The 22,424-nt window shown below is 40.0% G+C and overlaps 1 protein-coding gene across 1 annotated transcript in view; it reads left to right on the top strand.

The window, feature by feature from the left end:
- The window catches only part of TCAIM (T cell activation inhibitor, mitochondrial), a 90,321-nt gene that overhangs the window by 59,390 nt on the left and 8,507 nt on the right, over positions 1-22,424 (top strand). Inside the window, exon 11 of the transcript XR_015696369.1 lies at positions 19,122-19,195. The gene's annotated coding sequence lies outside the window, so the exon portion shown is untranslated. The remainder of the gene's footprint in view (positions 1-19,121; positions 19,196-22,424) is intronic.

The raw sequence follows: 22,424 nt of genomic DNA, 5'->3' as shown, positions 1-22,424 counted from the left end.
ATGTTCAGATTCTGATAGATAAATGTGGATTTGAATTTTAATCTTTCTCAAAATGTGCAAAAACCTCTAACAAGAACTTTTTGTTCCCATCCAATCAAAGAAAAAACATTAACCTGTTATAGAAGAAAAAGAACTGCATTTTCAACTGAGTTTCAAGATGTGGGATGCAGATGTTTCTATGGCAACTGGACTTGAGCATGACTTAGACTTACATTTCAATTAGTAACTTGTGGATAAAATGTGTATTATAGAAGGTAGTATTGTGAATCTGCTTACTTTTTTTGTGTACCAGAAACAATTTTTCCTGGGAACAAAGGAGAGTCCAATAACACCTCAGATATTTTGTCCATACTTTGTTGACTATCTAATAAATAGCAACCTTCCCTTATTTGCCGCCCATTTGTTCTGTTGGACTGCAACTGTTTAAATGTATTGAAGTTATTTCTATATCATAAGAATAAATTGGTAGACAACATCTTACAAGATCCAGAACATGAATTAGCAAAGAAAAAATGTGAAAAGTAACAAATGGCTTTGTGTTATCCATATTTTTTTTTCTTACCAATAATAGCAAAAATAAATAACATAATTTTAAAAGCCACAATGACTAGTCCAAGTTTAATATTATATATAGCATTTCCTGGCATCTTCCTGGTAGAATGTTTTGTTTACTCCAAATTATTTTTGTCTGAATTGGAGGGTGGGAGTAAAAATGGGAGAGAAAGGGAGTTCACTTTATCCATACTTGTATCCTACTACAAGAATAAGAACTGCAATGATTTCTTCTTTTGGACACATGATAACTTTGAGTGGGTGAGTGGCAATACTTATGTTCTCATTTGGTTTGAACAGCTGCTGCAAGCTTTAATGAAAATGTCCTATATTTGTCTCTGACAAGTCATCCTTGTCACAAACTGCATTTACAAACATAAGCTTGTAGAAAAAAATGTAGAAATGGCTATTCATTCTCCTAGATGGAATTGATGCTAATTTGAAGATGGACAATTTCTGGTGGGCCAGTGGTACTTCCACATTCAGTTTAAGTATTGCTCCAAACTCCCACAGTTGCGGAAGGGATGAAAGAAGAAGTATTAATTCTAAGATATATGTGGGCATGTGCACATATATTTTAATATGCAGAGCTCAGATTTTAAAAAGCTAGATGATTTTGCGGTTGTTCCTACATTAAAGTCCAATCCAAGTTCCTGGAACTGAGCTGAGATCAGGCACTTAATTCAAATTTCTATAATATGATCATAGGTATGGCTAGGAAGTGATTGAGGCAAAAAATTAATCTGGCTTGTTGGTCCACATTTAGCAGGAGTTTCTTCCACATTCTGCAATAATATCTGTTGAAGTTTGACAAAAATTGCAAATTCGTGTTCTCTTTCCAGGAATAGATCATTGGAATTAAAAAAAAAAACAAAAAGTAATCTGAGTTCCTAGTTGTTCCTGGAAATGTATCTGGTCCCCAAAAAATCAAACTCTTTTCATTGCTGCCCCATACAACAGGAGAACAACTTGAGCCACAGGATTGCCAGCAATCTGCCTCCTCCACTGCAGTTTTTGAACCAAGTTATAAAACCCTCTTAAATGCTTCCACTATAATACTTAATAACAAAGGGAGAAAATTATTAAATGCATATTGGCTCTGATGAATTCAATTATTATTCCTTGTATTTACTTGTGAATCCTATCAAATGTAAATTCAGCCTAATTTCACACTCATTGTTTGAAATATAGATACTGGTTGGCTGTGGAGCAATTGACAAAAAAGGCTGGGCAGCCTTCTAAAATGAGAATGCATACCTTCCATGTGCAAAAAAGCTGTGCCAAACATTATGGAGCCTCTTACAATGTAACATTACAACAGTGGATGGCTCAGTTCATAGTGAAAAATTATTATGACCATTACTTTCATTTAATCAAAAGCTGAAGTTCAGCTTCAGTACAGCCTTTCATTGAGTTTGTTTTTAATGTGTCTATAGTATATAATGAGACCTGTGCTTAAGCACCTTTCCTGTAGAAGAGCCGCTACTGATTGTCTTCCATTTATTTGAGCTTTAAAAGGAGAATTGCAAAATGTATAGCTGGAGGGTCATTCTTAAGTTAAGACATATGCACATATATTTGGCCTGCTGTGTAGCCCCTTCATTCCTGCCTAGGGGATGGGGGTGGGATTGAAGCAAGCAACCCAGGAAACCCCTAATTAGCCACAGTTTCCCATCTCAATTTACCAATTTACGCACTACATCTGAAACAAACCGGTAGCATCCTTCTCCGCTGCAGACAGAATGGGATGCTGGCTGAATCTGAAGCAGGTTTTACTCTTTACCCCATCATAAGAAGTTGCATACATGGGTAAAAAGCTTATTTATGGCTCATAATGCATATATAATCATGTGAATGAAACATCTTATGCTATAAAGGACAGTTCTTTATTTCCTAAAGTTGTCGTTTAGAATGATATAATTTAATTATTTATTTCCTTGATATCATTCTTAAATTTGCTTTTGCAAAGTCAAGTACCAGAAATAAATAATTTTCTTATCTTTATGAGCCTTTTTTCAGATTTGCCCCCATTTTAGGCTTGTCCTTTATTATTTCAAAGAAAATATAGTGACTGTATTTATGGTTGTTTCCTACAGTAAAATATTGAACTACATATACAGTATATAATTCCATACATACATGCAGTCATTAATGCAAGCATGAATACATACAAATCTGGTGCACACATGGAGTTATGTTTTTCTACTCATACTTTGTGCTACAAAGTAGTCTTGTGTCCTCATAATGCATTCAGTCATGAATTTACTTTGTAAACATCAGGGCTTACTCCACAACAGCAAACTAAGAGACAAAGCACATAGTTAATGTGGTGTTAGAATCCAGACTCAGTTTGACAGAGGCATTGTAACAGTATTGTTTATGGATTCCTTTTCAAAACAAAAAAGAAAGTCCAGTTGTCTCTTGAAAAAGCACCTTTGGGACAATCATGACCTAGATCAGGGGTCATCAACCTTTCAAACCTCAGGGACCACTAAATTCATAATTTTAAATCCTGCGTACCACTATTATGATTTTTTTAAAAAGATAAACAGTATTTAGTGCAATATAAAAAATGCAAATAATTTTTCTGCAGACCACCAAAATTTTCTCACAGACCACCAGTGGTCCACAACCACCACTTGGTGACCACTGGCCGGGATGACTGAGAATCTCTACAGACTTTTAGCTATACAATTTGGGATGAACAACCTTTGAATGATGTGGGAGTAGGAATGGATTTCCAGAGAACAAATTGCAGACTACAGGAAACAGCAGCACTACTCAGGTGACCCTGAGGACTCAGAAAAACGTCCAAGTGCTTCAGTGACCTGCAAAAAAGATGCAGATTACCAGCTGTCTGCAAGGAGTATAAATCCTTCCATTCCCCACTATCCTGTCAGAGCTGAAGAAGCTTCTTGGATGAGAAGCAAAACATCTTCAAAAGAAAAAAACAAAGTCCAGTTGCCTCCTGAAAAAGCACCTTTGGGACAACCATGACCTGGATGACTGAGAATCTCCATAGATTCCTTAAATAGTTTAAATGATTTCATGTAAACACATGAGGATCCTATTAAAATATTTCATTTTCAATTATTTCAGGACAATCCTGCGAGGCTATAAAATCACAACTGACTCAAAGAGACAAAGAGACTTAACAGCTGAGTAGGAATTTGAATCACACTTTCTGATCTAATATTGAGATAAACTTCTAATCTTTGTCTTCCAAACATGCTGAAATAGAACTTCACCATTCGATACCAGTGTGAATAGTGTTCTAATCACTCTAACACATGGCTGAGTTTCAAAATTCTACTGTTTTTGTTTTCTATGCTCATATATTGTTCATGGAATGGGGGAGAATCAATCAAGTCACAAGATTTGGTTCATTTTTTTATATCCGAGATAAAAAATAAAAATAAACAAGAAATTTAACTAATCAGTGTGGTATATTTAGTTAATACTGATTAACTACTCTAAGTCTTTATCAGGGAGCACTTGATACGCAGGAGTTTACTGAAAGAGCAAAAGACTGGAGCAAATGCTTTATTCTTTCTTTTTTGTGGTTTAATCAGAATGGTGCCAGATGATCGTTCCTCAACCTACTCACTTTTCTGCCTCTGGCTAACAGCAGCCTTGAACCAAAATGTCAGCAAAGTGAGATCACATCACTAACTTTTGTCATATCATTTCTTTCTTTCCCTCCCTCCCCCTCTTTCCCTCCCTCTATTTTTCTCTTTCCCGCTCTCTGCCCCCATTTTTCTCACTCTGTCTTTCCCTCCCCCCTCTGTCTTTCTCTTTCCCTCCCTCTCTTTCCCTTCCTCTCTCTCTTTCCCTCCCCTCCCCCTTTCCCCCTCTTCCCTCCGTCTCTCTGTTTCTCTCCCCTCTCTTTTTCTCTCCACCTCACTCTCTATTTTTCTCTCTGTCTCTCTCTGTCCGTCCCATCCATCCATCCATCCACCCACCCACCCACCCACCCACCCACCCACCCATCCATCCATCCATCCATCCATCCATCCATCCATCCATCTATCTATCTGTCCTCTCCTATCCAGCTTCACGTGTCATGTGAATCCAACCACTTGGGCTGTGGAGGGGGAGTGGAGGCTGGCAGGCAAAGCCGAGCGTTAGCGATCCATGCAAAATAAGGCAACTCCAACTGGATCCTGTTGGGGAGACACCCCCCCCTTCCCTTTTACACTCTCCCCGCCATGGCAGGGGCCTGGACAGCCTGAGCGCAGCTCCCTCCTCAGATGCAACCAGCAAGCAAGCAAACATAGTGCTCCGGCTGGGAGGCGGAGGCAGGGAGCCCACTTCTGGCCAGCAACAGCAGGGCAGGCACATCCCCTGCTGTGGTGTTGGCGCTGGCCAGAAAGGATGCGTGAGCTGAACATTTGGAGCCATACTCGCCAGAGTTTGCAAGCGGGCTCGGAGCTGATTAGTGGGAAGGGAGACCCATTTGGTCTCCCCATTTGGTTCACTTCAGTGTGGGGTGTGAATGCAGAAGGCAGAGGAAATCCATGCCTCTCAGCATTCAGCCCTCAAAGACTCCTTTGGGGTGACTGGGAGGGGAAGGCAAGGGGCAGGGCCAGCCAGTGGCGGGATCACCCAACAGAGCCACAGCAGAGACAAAAGACCTGCAGCTTGCTGTCACCCGCCCTATGGCATACTGTGCTGGGGTGATGGCACGTATGCCACAGAGGCGTCTATACGCCTCCTCTGGCACGCATGTCATAAGTTCACCATCAGGGACCTGGTTCAGAATGCAATAGTGCAGACAATAATGAAAATACTTCAGTTTGCTTCATAAGTTACACTTGTCAGTTATGGTTGTTGCTTATAAAGTTCTACATAGCATAGTGATTTTAACTTGAGGGACCTCCTCTCACCACAGAATCTGCCCAGCTGATCCAACATGGCAGGTTGGCACACTCCAGATTCCTTTAGTTAAGCAATGCCAAAAGACCACCTTCTCTGTATCATCTCCTCCTGGAATGATGTTCCCTCTGAGACCTGATCAGCCCTTGCCCTAAATGAAGTTTCAAAAGACCTTGAAGACTGTCTCTTTACCTGGGTTTTTAAGTGAGTGTGATTGAAGACCTTTTTTCTTCTTTATCTTTGTTCCCATCTGGTTTATTTTCTTTGCCATCTATGTTCCTTTGTATTTGGCTTGCACTTTTTGTATTGCTCCTCTTTGTATTTTAATATTTTGAACAATTTGTAACCAATAGCATTGCTGGGAGTCAGGCAGCATATAAATTTAATAAATTATTATACTGCCACATAACATCCCAGATTTAATAACTATAAGAAAGATTTTTAAAATTCTGGATCGGGGATATGGCAATGCCTAGAAACAGCAGAGGAGAAGAGAAAGAAGTGTAGAAAATCACAAAATACAAAGACCTGCAAATAGAAGTGGAATGATGGTGGTAAAAGAAAGCAAAATATACCAAGAGAAATTAGATCATGTTAAGATCGTGCAATCTTAAAATGTCTGGAGCTCACTTGAACTACATCAACATTGACAAAGTCAGCATCAGTCAAATACAATAGGTAACTTTACTTGGAACAGTTTATATCTTGTGACAATACCTTTGATAAAAACAAACAGCAGCAAATGCCTATGACATATCCTCAGGAACTAATTGATAGATAAATAAAAAACCACATGTAGTCTAAACATCTGGCTGACTGTGCAACCAACTACAATATTATTAGATGAAAACCAACATATAATTTCTCAAGAATCCTCTTCTAAGCACATTGAAGAGTTCTTATCTCAAAGTAGAAACATAGAACCCTAGAGCTGGAAGAGGGCCTTTAAATCAGCTAAGAATCTTCAAAAAATCAAGATGGTGATGACAGTCATGTAATTAAAATTCCATACCTTTTTAATATGTATTGTACATGTGATTCACACCTCTGAAGATCCTAGGTCTATGATGGTGAACCTATGGCACATGTGCAATAGGTGGCATGCAGATCCCTCTCTATGGGCACGCACTGTTGCTCTTCTGGTCTTCGTGGTGCCAGAGCACCAGAAAACAGCTCAAAAATGCCCCCAAACCAGACTGTTTTCTGGGACATTTTGGGGGTGTTTTCTGGGGCATTTTTCAGGCTGTTTTCAAGCTGTTTTTCAGGTCATTTTCTGGTCCATTTTTCATGCTATTTTGTGCTGTTTTCCAGGCTGTTTTCTGGCCATTTTCCAAGCCTTTTTCTGGGCCATTTTTTGTGCCATTTTCAGGCCCTTTTGTGGGCCAAAAATGGTCCAGAAAACAGCTTGAAAACAGCACAAAAATAGCCTGAAACAGCCCTGAAATAGCATGAAAAATGGGCAAAAACAGGCAGGCATGCACTGGCCAGCTGGTCTTCAGGTTTCTGGCACTCCAGAATAAATGCACACACATTCCAGTTTGACCAGTGCCAAAAAGGTTCGCCCTTACTGTCCTAGATGCTATCCAAAAGCATCCCATTTTTTAATTTAGAAAAAAATATTTTTATTTATTTTTTCCCATTATCTTCTAGGCACTAATTTAAATTTGATTAAATTAGTGGACCAGCAAAATGCTGTGGACATAGTATACTTGGATTTTAATAAGGCATTTGACAAAATAGACTACAACTTACTTTTGGGTAAGTTAGAAAAATGTGGAATAAACAGCATTACCATCAGATAGATTCCTAACATACCACACTCAGCATATAGTCTTTAATGGAAGTGTATGTACATGGAGGCTGAGCCCGATTGCTTACTTGAGGAGGGTCTCCCCACTCATGAGAGCCCTTCCAGCCCTGCCACAGCCAGATAGGGAGGTGCAAGAGAAAGACAGAGAACAGAGAGAAAGAGAGAAAGAGAGAGGAATAAAGAGGGAGAGAGAGAAAGAGAGAAAAAGAGATGAGAGGGAGGGGAGAGGGAGGAAGAGAGAAAGAGGGATGGGGGAGGAGAGAAAAAGAGAGGAGAGAGACAGACAGAAAGAGGGAGGGGAGAGAATGAGAGAAGAGAGAAAGAAAAAGAGGAGAGAGGAGAAGAGAAGAGGGGGAGAGAGGAGAAAGAGAGAGAGAGAGAGAAAGGGAGGAGGGATGAGAGAGATAGAGAAAAAAAGAAAATAGAGGGCAAGAGAAGGGGGGAGAAAAGGGAGACAGACAGAGAGATGAGAGAGACAGAGAGAGAGAGAAGAGTACACCTGAGGCCGGGTGTGGCAAGAGGTGACTGGGAGGGGAGAGGTGAGGCAGGGCCAGGCAGGACAAATAATTTAACAACCAGTTCTCTGCCCTAATGACTGGCTGGGTAGGCATGGCTGGAGAGTCATGTGACTGAGTGACATTGAGTTGGCCACACCCACCCAGTCACACTGGTTGTTAAATTATTGGGCCCTGCTGTTTCTTTTCTGTGGAAACAGGTCCAAATGGCTCTTTGAGTGTTTACGGTTTCAGACCCCTGATCTAATCTAGTGAAAAGAAGGAGTAGGGGTGACATGATTAACAGTTGCAAGGAACCTTGGAGGTCTTCTAATCCAACCCCTTGCCCAAGCAGTAGACCCTACATTTTTTCTGACAGATGGCAGTCCAGTTTCTTCTTGAAAGCATCCAGTGATGAAGCTCCCACAACTTCTGAAGGCAACTTCTGTTCAATTGCTTAATAGCAGTGTTCCACTGATTTGAGGGGCTACCACAAAGAAGAGGTAGTTAACCTATTATTTAAAGCACCTGAAGACAGAACAAGAAGCAATGGGTGGAGACTAATCAAGGAGAGATCCAGCCAAGGACTAAGAAATTTCCTAAAAGTAGAATAATTAACCAGGAGAATGGCTTGCCTTCAGATGTTGTGGGTGTTCCATGACTGGAGATTTTTATGAGGCAATTGGATCTCCAAGGTCCTTTCCAAGTCTGTTATTCTGTTAATTTCTGTTAAAATATCCACAATGTCATCATTTTATGGGACTTTAAGAATGTGAATAAAAAATAAATAAATAAAGCTAATTGTCCACCACACTTTTCAAACTAGTCTCTTTTACTCTTTCCTCTGCTTAAGCCTTCTAAAGCATTCAAAGCTTTTGCTAATGGCTCTATAAATGTACTTTGCAAATCTGGGTCTTTTGCAACTTGATTTGAGTGGCATTTGAGAAAAACAAAGGAGGTTCTGCATAGGTGAAACCACGTTATCCCCATTCCATTTTAGATAATAAGGCCAGAAGAATAATCCTGTGATTAAAAATATAGCCACAAAGGGGCAGTGTTGTTTTTTATAAACAAAACTAAAAGGCATCTTAGCCAATAAACTTTGTAGCACTGAGAATATTCCCAAAAACATTTTTGTCCTACAGTAAGAACAGTTCTTTTTCTCCCACCCAACATTCAACGTAATTGTCTCCTAATCCATACGGGGAGTATATTGGGTATTCATGCTGCTTCACAACTTTTGTCAATGGAATAAAAAGAAAAAGAAAAAAAATGCAGAAGTGAGAGATCATTTTTGTCTTCATTTGAGGAAAGTACTCAGTCCTCCTCAGCTCATTGATTCCTTTGTAGAAATAAGCGATTTAGCTGGGTTCACACATCAGCATCATATTGAGTTGATGTTTTTCTTGTTATTGATGAATGCAATGAACCATAAGGATGATTTGTAAACTTAATGTGAATGCTCTAATTTTTGGATAGTGCGTGAATTGTATGAATTCCCAATTCAGCAACAGATGTTCTTGGGTCTACACCCAAAATACATCTCAAGTGATGGGACTGTGTTTGTTCTAGAAATGTGGTTGAGTATAGATCCCAAACTTCTGCTCCATACAAGAGCATAGGAGTAACCTTATTTCCATTTATTGAATTTATAGGCCACCCAATCCTGGAGGACTCCGGGCGGCTTACAGAAATAAGAAATATTAAAAAGGATTAAAACAAATAAGACACAACAAATTAAAAGAAACACAACATGCACCCAGTCTAAGCGGGACTGGATCTCAATCAAGAGGTCAACAGCCCCAGGCCTGCCGGAAAAGCCAGGTTTTGATAGCTTTACAGAAGGCCATGAGAGTGGGTAGGGTCCGGATCTCTGAGGGTAGCTCATTCCATAGGACTGGAATGGCAACAGAGAAGGCCCTACTCCGAGGCGTCGCCAGCCGGCATTGTCCAGCTGATGGCACCCCGAGAAGGCCCATCCTGTGTGATCTTATCGGTCTTAGGGAGGTATGCGGCAGAAGACGGTCTTTTAGATATCCGGGTCCTAGGCCACGTAGGGCTTTAAAGGTGATAACCAGCACCTTGAATCGTGCTCGGAGACCAATGGAAAGCCAGTGCAGCTTGTGGAGGATAGGTGTGTGGGTGTACCTTGGTATACCCAGTATCGCTCGCATGGCTGCATTCTGGACTAACTAGTCTCCGAACACTTTTCAGGGGCAGCCCCAAGTAGAACGCATTACAGTAATCCAGTCTTGAGGTAACGAGGGTGTGAGTGACTGTTTGAAGTGCCTCCCGGTCCAAATAGGGCCGCAACTGGTGCACCAGGCGAACCTGGACAAAGGCCCCCCTGGTCACAGCCGACAGGTGATGTTCCAAGGTCAGCTGCAGGTCCAGGAGGACCCCCAAGTTGCGGACCCTCTCTGAGGGGAGCAAATTTTCTCCTCCCAGGCTTAAGGACGGACTAGCTGGGCTGTCCTTAGGGGGCAGCATCCACAGCCATTGGGTCTTGTCTGGATTGAGTGCCAGTGGAATGCCAGTTTGTTCATTCCCATCCAGACCCTAACAGCTTCCAGGCACTGGCACATCACTTCCACCACTACACTGAGTTGGCACGGGGCGGACAGATACAACTGTGTGTCGTCCACTTACTGGTGGTATTTAATCCCGTGCCGGCAAATGATCTCACCCAGTGGCTTCATGTAGATATTAAATAGGAGGGGGGGACAAGACCGACCCCTATGGCACCCCATAATTGAGGGGCCTAGGAGTTGACCTCTGGCCTCCAACCAACACCGACTGCGACCTGTCGGAGAGGTAAGAGGAGAACCACCGTAGAATGGTGCCTCCCACTCCCACCTCTTCCAGCCGTCGCAGAAAGATACCATGGTCGATGGTATCGAAGGCCACTGAGAGGTCAAGGAGCACAAGGATGGAGGAATGCCCTCTATCCCTGGCCTGCCAGAGATCATCGGTCAGTGCGACCAAAGCGGTTTCGGTGGAGTAACCAGGCCTGAAACCAGACTGAAAAGGGTCTAGATAATCTGCTTCATCCAAGGTCCATCGGAGTTGGAGGGCCACCACCTTCTCAACAACCTTCCCTAAAAAAGGGAGGTTGGAGACTGGATGATAGTTTTTAAGAATAGCTGGGTCCAGAGAAGGCTTCTTGAGGAGGGGTCTCACCACCGCCTCCTTCAGAGGTTGTGGGAAAGATCCCTCCCGCAAGGAGGCGTTTGTAATTCTCTGGAGCCAGCCTCGTGTTACCTCCCTGCTGATCAAAACCTTACCAGGAGGGGCACGTAAACAGGTGGAGGTACTCATCGCTCCCATGGCCTTGTCCACTTCATCAGGAGTGACAAACTGGAACTCATTCCAGTTTGAAGTCTGAACAAGACCCTCTCTCAGCATCTCCGCTGGTTCTGTCCAAATGGAGTCCAGGTCTGTCTGAATCTGAGTGATTTTGTCCGACAGAAACTGAGCAAACTCCTCAGCTCGTCCCTGTAAGGCATCCCCATTTTCCCCCCTTTCAGGAGGGAATGGGTTATCCTAAACAGGGCGGCTGGGTGAGATTCTGCGGACGCAATAAGAGCAGAAAAATGTGCACATTTTGCTGCCCGGATCGCCACTATATAAGTCCTAGTGAAGGCTCTTAGTAGTGTTCGGTCAGATTCGGAGTTGCTAGCCCTCCAACGTCGCTCTAGGCATCTCTTTTGGTGCTTCATCTCCCGGAGTTCCTCGGTAAACCAAGGTGCCCTCCTGGATCCACTGCTGAGGAGAGGCCGCAAAGGCGCAATCCGATCTAGCGCCTCAGTCGCCGCTGTATTCCAAGGCGGCGACCAAGGACTCTGTCGGATTGTGGGCAAGAGAGTCAGGTATCTCCCCAAGCTCCTTCTGAAATCCCAACGGGTCCATCAGGTGCCTGGGGCGGAACCACTTAATTGGTTCCACCTCCCTGCGGTGGGGAAGTAGCTTCCGAAAATCAAGCCTCAACAGAGAGTGATCCGACCATGACAAGGGCGAGATCTCTACTCCCCTCAACTCAAGATCACATCTCCACTGCCCCGAGAGAAACACTAGGTTGAGTGTGTGTCCCGCTCTATGAGTCGGACCCTGAATTACCTGGGTCAAGTCCCTGGCTGTCATCGAGGCCATGAACTCCTGGGCCCCATCAGAGTGTTTGCCTAGGGACAGCAGGTTGAAGTCCCCCAGTACTAACAGTCTGAGGAACTCAACCGCCAACCCGGCTACTGACTCCAGGAGCGCAGGCAGGGCTGTTGTGACGCAGCTAGGAGGTAGGTATGTCAGAAGCAAGCCCACTTGAACCCCTAGGTCCAACTTCAAAAGAAGGGACTCACACCCCACAATCTCCGGAGCAGGGCTCCTGTGAGGAGCTAATGATCCTCAGATAATAATTGCCACTCCCCCACCCCTGTGATGGAACTCTGTCGTGGTTAGTGGAGCACCTGGAACCCTTCCGGGCACATTTCTGAGAGGGGGACTCCTCCCTCATGGCCCAACCAGGTTTCAGTAATACATGCCACGTCTGCCCCCTCGTCAAGTATTAAGTCCCGGACGAGGGGAGCTTTATGAATCACAGACCTGGCATTTAGCAGCAGCAACCTGAGACCAGGGCCCTGGCTTATCTTGCCACCTGGTCCTTGAGTTGATCTTACAGGGCCGGAATGAGGGATCGCTGTGACGTAGCGAGCCCTCCTTCCCCGGTAATGGCTAGCCCAGTAGCTCCCGTCATACCTGCCCCTCCCCATCATGATTGAGATGCTCCGGCCCGCCCCCATCCCCATAGACCCCCCATGGCCCACGCTCTTCCTGGCAGGCCACATCTATCACTCATTCTAGGACGAAGGGTAGGCCTGGGCCCCCCTACCACTTCTGCTTATGCACTCAGTGGAGGAGGCACCAGGCCGCGCCCTCAGTCCTCTCAGATGTACTCCCAGTCACTCTCTCATGCATACCCTACTATAGTCCATTAAAAACATATAAAAATACAGTAGCATAATAATAAAGATAATAAAAACTAGGTGGGTTCATTCATCAACAATCATACCATACACACTCCATACACAGAAAAATTGTGCAGATCTCAAAAAAAAATTCCACTCAAGTGGATTTGTGCAGAAATGGAGGTCGGAACCAATGATGATGAAAAGGAGGGAGAGTTCCACAGTCCCTCTCCCCTCTTGTCAGTCCGGAAATGCAAGGGGGGGGCAAAGGCCCAGAGTGTAAAATAGCTGAAGTGGTTGCAGGGGGGGTAGGTGCCAGTTTGAAACAGGTGGCAAGTTCGCAGCCTCATCCCCCCACCACTCGTCGCCAACCCAGCAAAAGCGCTGTCAAAAAAGGTCCTCTTGAGGGAGCAGCAGATGGCAGATAGCAGAAAAGGGGGGGGGGCTAGAAGAACTGTGGCAGCAGCAAAGGCCAGCCGCCCAGTCCCAGCAATCAGCTTTACATACTTTAATTAATGGGGTTGGGAGCCTGGATAACTATGGTTCTTTACTTAAACAGAAAATTGAAATGGGCTTTTGCTCTAAATATACTTGGTTGATGATGGCAAGCCCAAGAACCAGTCTTTGAAAAAGTTACGTCTAAATATACAAAGGTGTTAACCTGTTCAATTGGTTTACCATCTAATTGCAACCTATATCTCTGATGGTGCGTTCCAAACACCATTATTTTTTATTTTGATTTACTGATGATTAGGGAGTTATCCTGGCAATGAGCTGAATCTTCTTAATAGCCTATGTAATCCTACTTGTGAATATGATAGTAAAATCATATCATCAGCATAAAACAAGCTGTTACAGTAAGCATTTAGAATCATCGGCATGTGTACCATTGGGATCCTTTATTAACCCTAGCAAGTCATTGGTATATAAGCTAAATAATAATGGGGCCAGGATACACCCTTGCCCTACCCCTTTATTTTTGTGTGAATCCTATTAATCAGAGCCCCATTAATCCCATACCTCAAACAGGTATTTGTGTAAAGGACTTTAATCAAACCCACCAATCTAGGTTCTATTTTAAGAGATGTCGATTTGCTTCATAATAATTCTGTTTATCATATCAAATGCTGCTGTGAGGTCTATAAAAGCTGCAAACAGAGGTTAATATTTGGCAATTAGATGGTTCAAGACCATGTGAGATTTTTCTATTTTGTCTTGTAATGCCAAACATGTATCTTTTCATGGCTCTTTGCGCAACTCATCGTTTTTGTATTGATTGTGAGGTTAGTGTCCATGTTTTACTGCCATATATTAGAATAGGTAGCACACACTGATTGAAAAGTTTTCTCTTCGGGTATAGGAGAAAGCTGTTCTTGAAAATTATGCTTAGCTTGCTGAATGCTTACTAACCGATTTAACATATCATTGAATTTTATTTATTGTATCACCTTCCATTGAGATCTATTGGATAAAGTATACAATGTCTAATTCTTTAGCAACAGGTGCTTGAGATTTTGAAAAAAAGACTAGACAGCCACATATCCGAAATGGTATTGATAGATCTCTGGAGAGGAAGAGGTGGTGGGGTAGAGCTGGTGAGGAAAGACTGCCCCAACAAGCCAGCATCTTTCCCATGCACGATTGGAAATGAGGATTCGCTTTTGAGAAGGGCCAATCTCCCTTGTGCAGGACCAGGGAGTATTGCTCTTCTTCCTCATCCTCTTGCTCTCCAGAGATCTGTCAAGGCACAAGTTGGACTTGGAGGAAACTGTCTCCTGCAAACTTTCTCTTCTGTGCTTCCACACACAGCAGCAGCAGCAACCTCCATCTCCTGCTTTGCTGGGAAGAGTCACTGGACCTGGAAATGACAATGATGTCTGAAATTGGGAGAAGAACATCTCCTTTGGCATGCTATGCACATGCACACATGCATGTACATGCACATACACACACACAAAATTCCAAGCTTGGAGACTTTTATCCACATCTGAGCTTGCAATTGCCAATTATGCCTAGGCTTGGAGAGAAGGCCACCCTTCCTCAGTGGATAAAAGTCCCCAAACTTGGAAGTGGTGTGTGTGTATGTGCACCGGGGGTGGGTTCCATCAGTCTCTACTGTGGGTTTGCTCGTGGATGCTCCACGAGCATGTGTGCACTTGATGCGTGATGTGTGTGCATGCAAAGAGCAATAAAATTATTCTGTGCATGCATAGAACAAAAAACAAGATGGTGGTGCCATAGAGAACTGGTTTGTAGGTGTGGCAGGCCTGGGTCACTGCCAGTTCCAGCAACCTTGGCTGCCAAACCACTACTGATTCAGCCAAACGGTCTGAACTGGTAGGAACCCACCACTGATATGCGCCCATGCATGCAATTGGCTGCCAGCAGTTTGGGGAGGCTTGGCTGCCAGCAGTTTGGGGAGGCAAGGAGCTTATGGGGCATCAAATTGTCTCTATGTCAAGTTAGCCAGTGTGACTTGTTCCATCCCAACCCAGCTATCCTGAATCAGCCATGCCCAGTGAGTGACATCGAGTTGGCCAAGTCCACTCAGTCACACCCACCCAAACACTCACCTAGTTGCAATGTCCCAGCTATTACCACCCAGCCACACCTATCCAGCCACACCCACCTAGTTGCTGTGAGTCATTATAGTCTTACATGCAACTAACCCTTTGAAGGAACCATAATGCTGATATATATTAGTGTCACAACCCCTGGTAAGCCCAAATTATGGGAGGAAGCTAACTGCTTCCAACATCTGTCAATTGGCTCGTCACAAGAGTCCATCACGACAGAAACCCAATATTTTTACTGTTGCCTTTTGTTATATTTGTGTTTTTATTTGTGCTGATAAATAAATTAGGACGTTTGCCTAAGATGCAATACAGCACAGGTTCGAATCCCAGTAAGGGTGTGGCTAGCTGATGAGAGCTAAATAGCTTGAAATAGATCTATACTAGTCTCCCTTTATTTATTTATCAGCACAAATAAAAACACAATATATATATATATATATATATATATATATATATATATATATGTATGTATGTATGTATGTATGTATGTATGTATGTATGTATGTATGTATGTATGTATGTATGTATATGTATATATATATATATATGTATATATATATATATATATGTGTGTGTGTGTGTGTGTATATATATATATATGTGTGTGTGTGTGTGTGTGTATATGTGTATATACGTGTATATATGTGTATATATGTATATATATGTATATATATGTTGTATATGTGTGTATATGTGTGTATATATGTGTATATATGTGTATGTGTATATGTGTATATATGTATATATGTATATGTGTGTGTGTGTGTGTGTGTATATATATATATATACATACACATACATATACATACACATACACACACACACACACACACACACACACACACACTATATATATATATATATATATATATATATATATAATATCATATCACATTTTCCATTGTAACTTTGCTCTCTCCCAAGACATATTTCTAAAATAAATATCCATGAGTTTATGTCATTCAGTAGTTTTTATCTTAGCATACAATATATCTATTGTTTTTCCAATCTTATTTGATAGCCAAAACCTATTCAACATTAATTATGACACATTTTAGAATTAATGATAGCATTATGCTTCTTAATTTTTCAGGACAATGTAATTGATCTGATATTTACCACCTTGAGTGTACTAAATATATTTAAAAACATGTTCTGAAATAAGTCAAAGAAATAATCAAGTAGATTTCTAAAGTTTAACAGAACAGGCTCCTTTGTAAAAGAAAAAAAAACTAATAGAAAACCATGACTGTTTGAAGGTAATGGTAAATAATTCTAAATTTTACAGATTACATTTTTGTGAATACTTATAATTTCAATCAGTAATATTCTGTTCTACTCTCTTTCTCCATTAATACATCTAAAATTATTTAGAAGACTGTTTAAAGCAGGGGTGGGGAACTGTGGCCTTTTTTATGATTTGTGGACGTCAACTCTCAGAATTCCTAAGCCAGCTATGCTAGTTGAGGAATTCTGGGAGTTGAAATGCACAAGTCATAAAGGGGCCATAGTCTCCCACCTCTGGTTTAAAGCATCATGTAAGCCAAACACTGTGAATAATCTATATGAGAGCCAGTGTGATGTGCTAGTCTAAGAGTGAAGAATATATTGACCATATATATAATAAGCATCCACTATCATATTGTCTTCTCCCACTTTAAGGTTTACTATGTCACTCAGACTCAAAGCAACTATCCTTTGTATATTTGCAAAATCCTAAATTTCAGTTTTGCCCATCTAAAAGAGTAACTAGCTTAACTAAGATTTTGCTGAGTCACACATAGTAGTAGTAATGGCGAGATAGTAGTTGTATGTAAAAAGAACACCGAATCTTTATGTTATAAATCTTAGAATAAATCTATTTAAATATTTAAGATTTATTTCTCATAACTTAAGCTCCAGTTATTTCAGAAGTTCTATTGTAAATATTAATCAGGATAAAACTCAAGTAATTACCAATGAATTTAAGTTATAAATAAACATGTGATGTTATGAATATCAATGCTGCAAAAGAAAATTAGAGCTCTTAAGCCTCTGTATAGATCAAATATGATATTAGATCATGATTTGTATAATAAGCCTCAGTGGTTGAGGTGATGTAATGAACTGTGATAAATTATGATTTCAAAATGTTTAGTTCATGTAACATGTTTAGCTAAAGCCAAACGACCATATACCTTCTTATGAGATATGCACTGAATTCACTCATCATATGAAACCATAATGCCGCTACTTTATTTTATTTTATTTTTTGCTTAGCATACCATAGGAATTAATATATAATTTGAAACACATGATTTATAATCTTAGATACTGAGTACACTCAGCCAATTATGAGTTTAAAGACCATTAGATAAACCATGGTTTATTTCATCTTGCTCATTCTTCCCTACTTTACATTTTTAGATTAGCATTTGCTTTGTGACAAGTAATTCAGGACACCCAGTTGAATGTCAGCTCAGATTAAATCCTAGAATTTCCATTAGCACATATAAACTTGACATACCATGCCCCAATTCTCCATTTTCATGCAAACCATCTGATTGGTTGAAATTCACATAAAATTGGGTTTCATCCTAAATTAAAAGATTCTAGTAGCCACTTGTTTGTTTTTGAAGAAAAAGAAAGAGGAAAAAAAGGTTCAGATTAGTTGGTGTAAACTGCAGTATAGCTCAATCAAAGCTTCCAAATTATTAATATAGGTTTATGAAAATAGCCATTTGGTTAAAAGACCTTTTACAGTATTTTCCACTGATCGCTTGATTTGAGTTTTTCAGTAGCCTCAAATGAATCTTTTCAACTCTATCTCACTTTTAAAAGGGGGGGAAGGGAGAGGGAAACACAGAGTTGTGACTTCAGGAAGAAGACAATAAAAGTAAAATTGAGTGTTTTCATCTGTGGATTTACAAATGCAAATTGTTTCACAGAGTGAGATTTAATTGTTTACTAAATAATTGCAATGTTGTTAAGTTACTTAAAAGACATGAATGCAAAGATTTGCAGAGTGATGTGGTAGGTCCTTTTAGTTTGCACTAAAAATATCAAGAGTGTATCCAGATAAAAGAAACACCAGGAATCATAAATTAAAATTAACAAAAAACAGGAGTGTAAGTCCATTAAATAATGCTTTATTAAAGTCAGTGTTGGAAAGAAAATAGGAAAATATTCCAGTTGCTCACAAAAAAGATCTGAGAAACTTTCAGGTACATTTCAATTAGCCCAAAATAAATATATGACTAAATCTAAATAGTTAATTAAAATTTATTAGGGTCCAAACTAGCATCATGAATTTAAATATGCTCACATTGCTTGGTTGCATTTCAATGAACCAAATTCCAACAGTAAAAAGGAGGGGATTTGTTTTGCTTCATTTTGCATCAAAACCATTCAAATTTATAAAACAGGTCAAGACATTATAAAAGTTTCAAAGCTGAATCCTGTCAATGTAGTAAATGTTTCTTACATTGGGAAGGGCCCCACATAGAGAACATGATGGAATGGAATCCCTTTTCTCTTTGTGCTGTCTTTGTGTGTGTGTATTGTTTTTTTTTTAAAATCAATTGTCATCATAATCATGATAAATTGTGGTTTTAAATACCGTTGGTGGGATAGGTAAATTCACTAAGTTTACATCTTCCTTAACCCAGACTGACCAGTCTTCTGGTTACTCTTAAGCATATGAGATGAAGAAGATCAAATATCCAACAGTAGTTAAAATGAAGATTCAAAAGAGATAGGAAAATGTCACCAAAGTTCTGGAACAATCTTTATTTTGTGGGAAGTTGTCTTGCTGCTGCTGCTGTATTATTTTAATCTGGTTTCTGATTTAATCAAGATTTTGCATTTCCTTCTTCAGAACAGTGAAATATCCTGCCAATTTTAAAATATTGGGCTAGAAGATGATTCTGAAGACCAAAAATAAGAGTTCAGGTATTGTAAGCTTCTCTTTAGCTCTGGATGTTGCAACTGCCCTAAATAATGATTTACAGTGTAAAATAGTTGGGTTTACAACCAGCCTAAGATATTCAGAGCACACACAAAAAATGGAAGACAATTTAGGATTTGGGGGAAAAGAAAAATGGAAGGTGTGTGTGCTTAAGTTTCCTGCCCCTGCTACATGAAAAGCTAAAGCCACACAAACCACTTAGTGAGTGTAAATAAAAGCTTCTAAATTGCATATAACACTTAAACATAGGATACACAATATTATTGTCAGCAGTTTCATGTTAATGGTGTGTGTGTGTGAGTGTGTGTTTGAAGTGTAAGTTTTGTAATTATTTGCTCTCTGCTTAAAGTGATTAAATATTTGCAGTAGTTTATGATTACCCAGAAAAGAAACATGTTGTAAGTATTTTAATATGACTGGTTGCTAGGTTTAAGAGATAAAGCTTACTTTAATGAAGGATTGAGGTTTTGAGATAATAAAGTGTAGTGGTAAATTGTTAATTCAGATTTATTGAATTCTATAACCAGTTACCAATCTGGGATTTTAAAAATTATACTTTAAAAATAGAATTGAATCCAGATTTGCAGTAGAATATAGAATATCTCAGAAATATATTCACTTATAGTAACAACTGAATTTTTACTGTTTTCAGTTAAATAGAAATATATTTAATTGTATTTGATCCAATTCACTTTCCTTAAAGGCACTTAAGGAATATTTGCTTGGCTAGGATTTGCTTAATGTCTGTTTATTAATTAAATTTCAGTTGTGTTGGTTGACATTCTGCACTAAGCTATATATCATGCTTTAAAAACCATACATAGGTTTTCATCCACACATCCAAGAAAGTGAATGAAACTGTAATTTACAGACAACTCCAACCATTTTTTCATTCTATATCAGGCCATACTTTAGCTATTTGAGTCAAACACTCAGTTGATGCCTACTTGAAAGTATTCCTTAACATAGTTCAGTGTTAATCTTTGCTATTTTTATCTTCTTTTCTTTTTCTGAAAAGAACCTGGGATGATAAGGTGACCCTCCTTTGAGTCTTAAAGCCTTTTTATTGACTTGTGTTCATAAGATTCAAATACTATCCCCAACACGTGGAATTAAAAAAGAAAGAAACAAAGCAAAGAGAACAATAGCACAGAAGACTAAGACTGGAAAAAAACCAGATAAATAAATAGGTATAAAAATGCTACTTTCAATTTTCAAAGAATATTGATTTCAATTTTTACTGCATATCCAAATAAAGACAAGTAGGAGAATCTTATTTGCCAGGTGAGACTAGGAGCGGGAGTTACAGTTACTAAAAATGGCGCAAAACCCCAAGGTGTTTACAGAACCCAACAGCTCAATCTGGTGCACAGATAGATGACTGCAGAGTAATTAAGGGAGGCAAAGCATGACCTGAGAGTGATGATGTCATCATGTCAATGCTATAACTTTGTACTTGATATACTATCTTTTTTATTTCACCATGGTTTGCTACAAATGCTGCTTGTTTTGCAAGCTGACCTATATGTGCTATATTTCTTTAGTTTCCCACAATTGGCTTGGCTTACATACCACTAATGTATCACTTAGTTTACAATCCAGAATGACTCTGTTATCATGACAAGGCAAAATGAAACAAACCACACTGTGTGTCAGAATCAGATGATCTTGGTTAGTATGTCATGCAAAGCCAACTATAGACATCTGTAAATCATGATTTATGGCTTAGATCATTTGAAAACTCAGTTTCTAGGGAAGATGGTTCTACCTTATACTAATATTTATGTGCATGCCTTACTGTTAGGAACTAGACTTATAGTTAGATTTGATTTGATATTCAGTTTGAGCTGATTAAAATGTGATTATTCTAATTTGTATTTATGATTCCTGTTTCATTAAAATCAAAGTTTATTAATGACCTTTTGGAAGTCTTTGGGGATGTGTTCAACACTTTCATGGCAGCCTAGGGGCTTCAAGGCCTAGATAAATAAAGATCCCTAGTTTGTATAGTGCAAGTAACTCAGGAGTAAATAATTTAAGATAAGACATGATTGCAGTCCAAAATGATCAGCTGTAATTTCAAGGTTATCCACAGGGGTATATATGTGGATACAAAACTCAAGATGGTAGCCACAACTGGGCAACCAAAGCCTGAAATGTACAGACACAGATGTCAGCCCTACAAGATGGCTCTGACTAACCAACCAATGCCATATAAATCAGCACGGCTTTTATTATAACAGCCACTGTCACATAATCTTGCAAGACTGAATTTGTTTCCCTCATCCCTCACTTTAACTTCCTGTAAATTAGAGGGGGGATTTGTCAGAAACAATTTTTCAAATTAGTTTCTTGTTTGGGTCTCAAGCCTTGCTTATCTAACTTGGTAGTGATTCTTCCTCCTCTACTTGAAGGCCATTCCCTATTCTATCTACAAAAAACCAAGGAGAAGCAAGGAAAATTCATAGCTTTGTTCAAATTTCTTATTGACAATTACTGTTGCCTGAACCAAGTATCATGCAGAATCCCTTGCTCTCTATGTTAATTATGCTTTGTGACAATCAAAATCAAAAGCATGTTAATTACAATACAAACATAGCGCTGGAGAGAAGTTTATAGTGCATCAGAGATGAGGACCTTCTTTTGTTGAGGGCAATGTTCCTTCTAGCCCTAGTCTATTGGGAGAGCAAATGGTGTACAGAAGAGAAGTAGTGGATGAGGATACTTAGTCTCTCTTTGGTAGTAATTATTCCCCACCTTTTGGCTTTCTCTTCTCTCTCTCTCTCCTAATCTTCAAGGAAAGATAGATAAGAAACACTATCAGTATGAAATGGTTTGCCTTCTTCTGAAATGCTGTTTTGATTTCCCACTTTAGCTCATACTTGTGGGATTTTCTGGTTGTCTCCTATTCAAAAACTAAGCAGGACAATCTATTTAACTTTGTCAAAGACAGTCAAAATTAAATAGGTGCTGTCATTAATTCTTAAAGAACTAAACTAATCTTGGTTAATGGACTTGAAATTAGTCCAAGGGCTATTACATTTGAGTTCTGGAGCTTTCTGCCATCTACGCAGAACTTCAACTGAACAAAATGAATTTTATTTCTGCATAGACATGTATTGAATTGTATGGGGAGCACATTTTTTCCAGATTCAAGTCCCATCCACCCCAAAACCAAGTTTTTACAAAATTTGCAAAAAATAGATTAACAAA

The sequence above is a fragment of the Thamnophis sirtalis genome, unplaced genomic scaffold (assembly GCF_051295495.1).
Source record: "Thamnophis sirtalis isolate CommonGarterSnake01/CBP01778 unplaced genomic scaffold, rThaSir2_p1.2 scaffold_4, whole genome shotgun sequence".
In the NCBI taxonomy this organism is placed as follows: Eukaryota; Metazoa; Chordata; class Lepidosauria; order Squamata; family Natricidae; genus Thamnophis; species Thamnophis sirtalis.
Note: the sequence above shows the minus strand (reverse complement) of the source record. Positions and strands in the feature narration are given on the sequence as shown.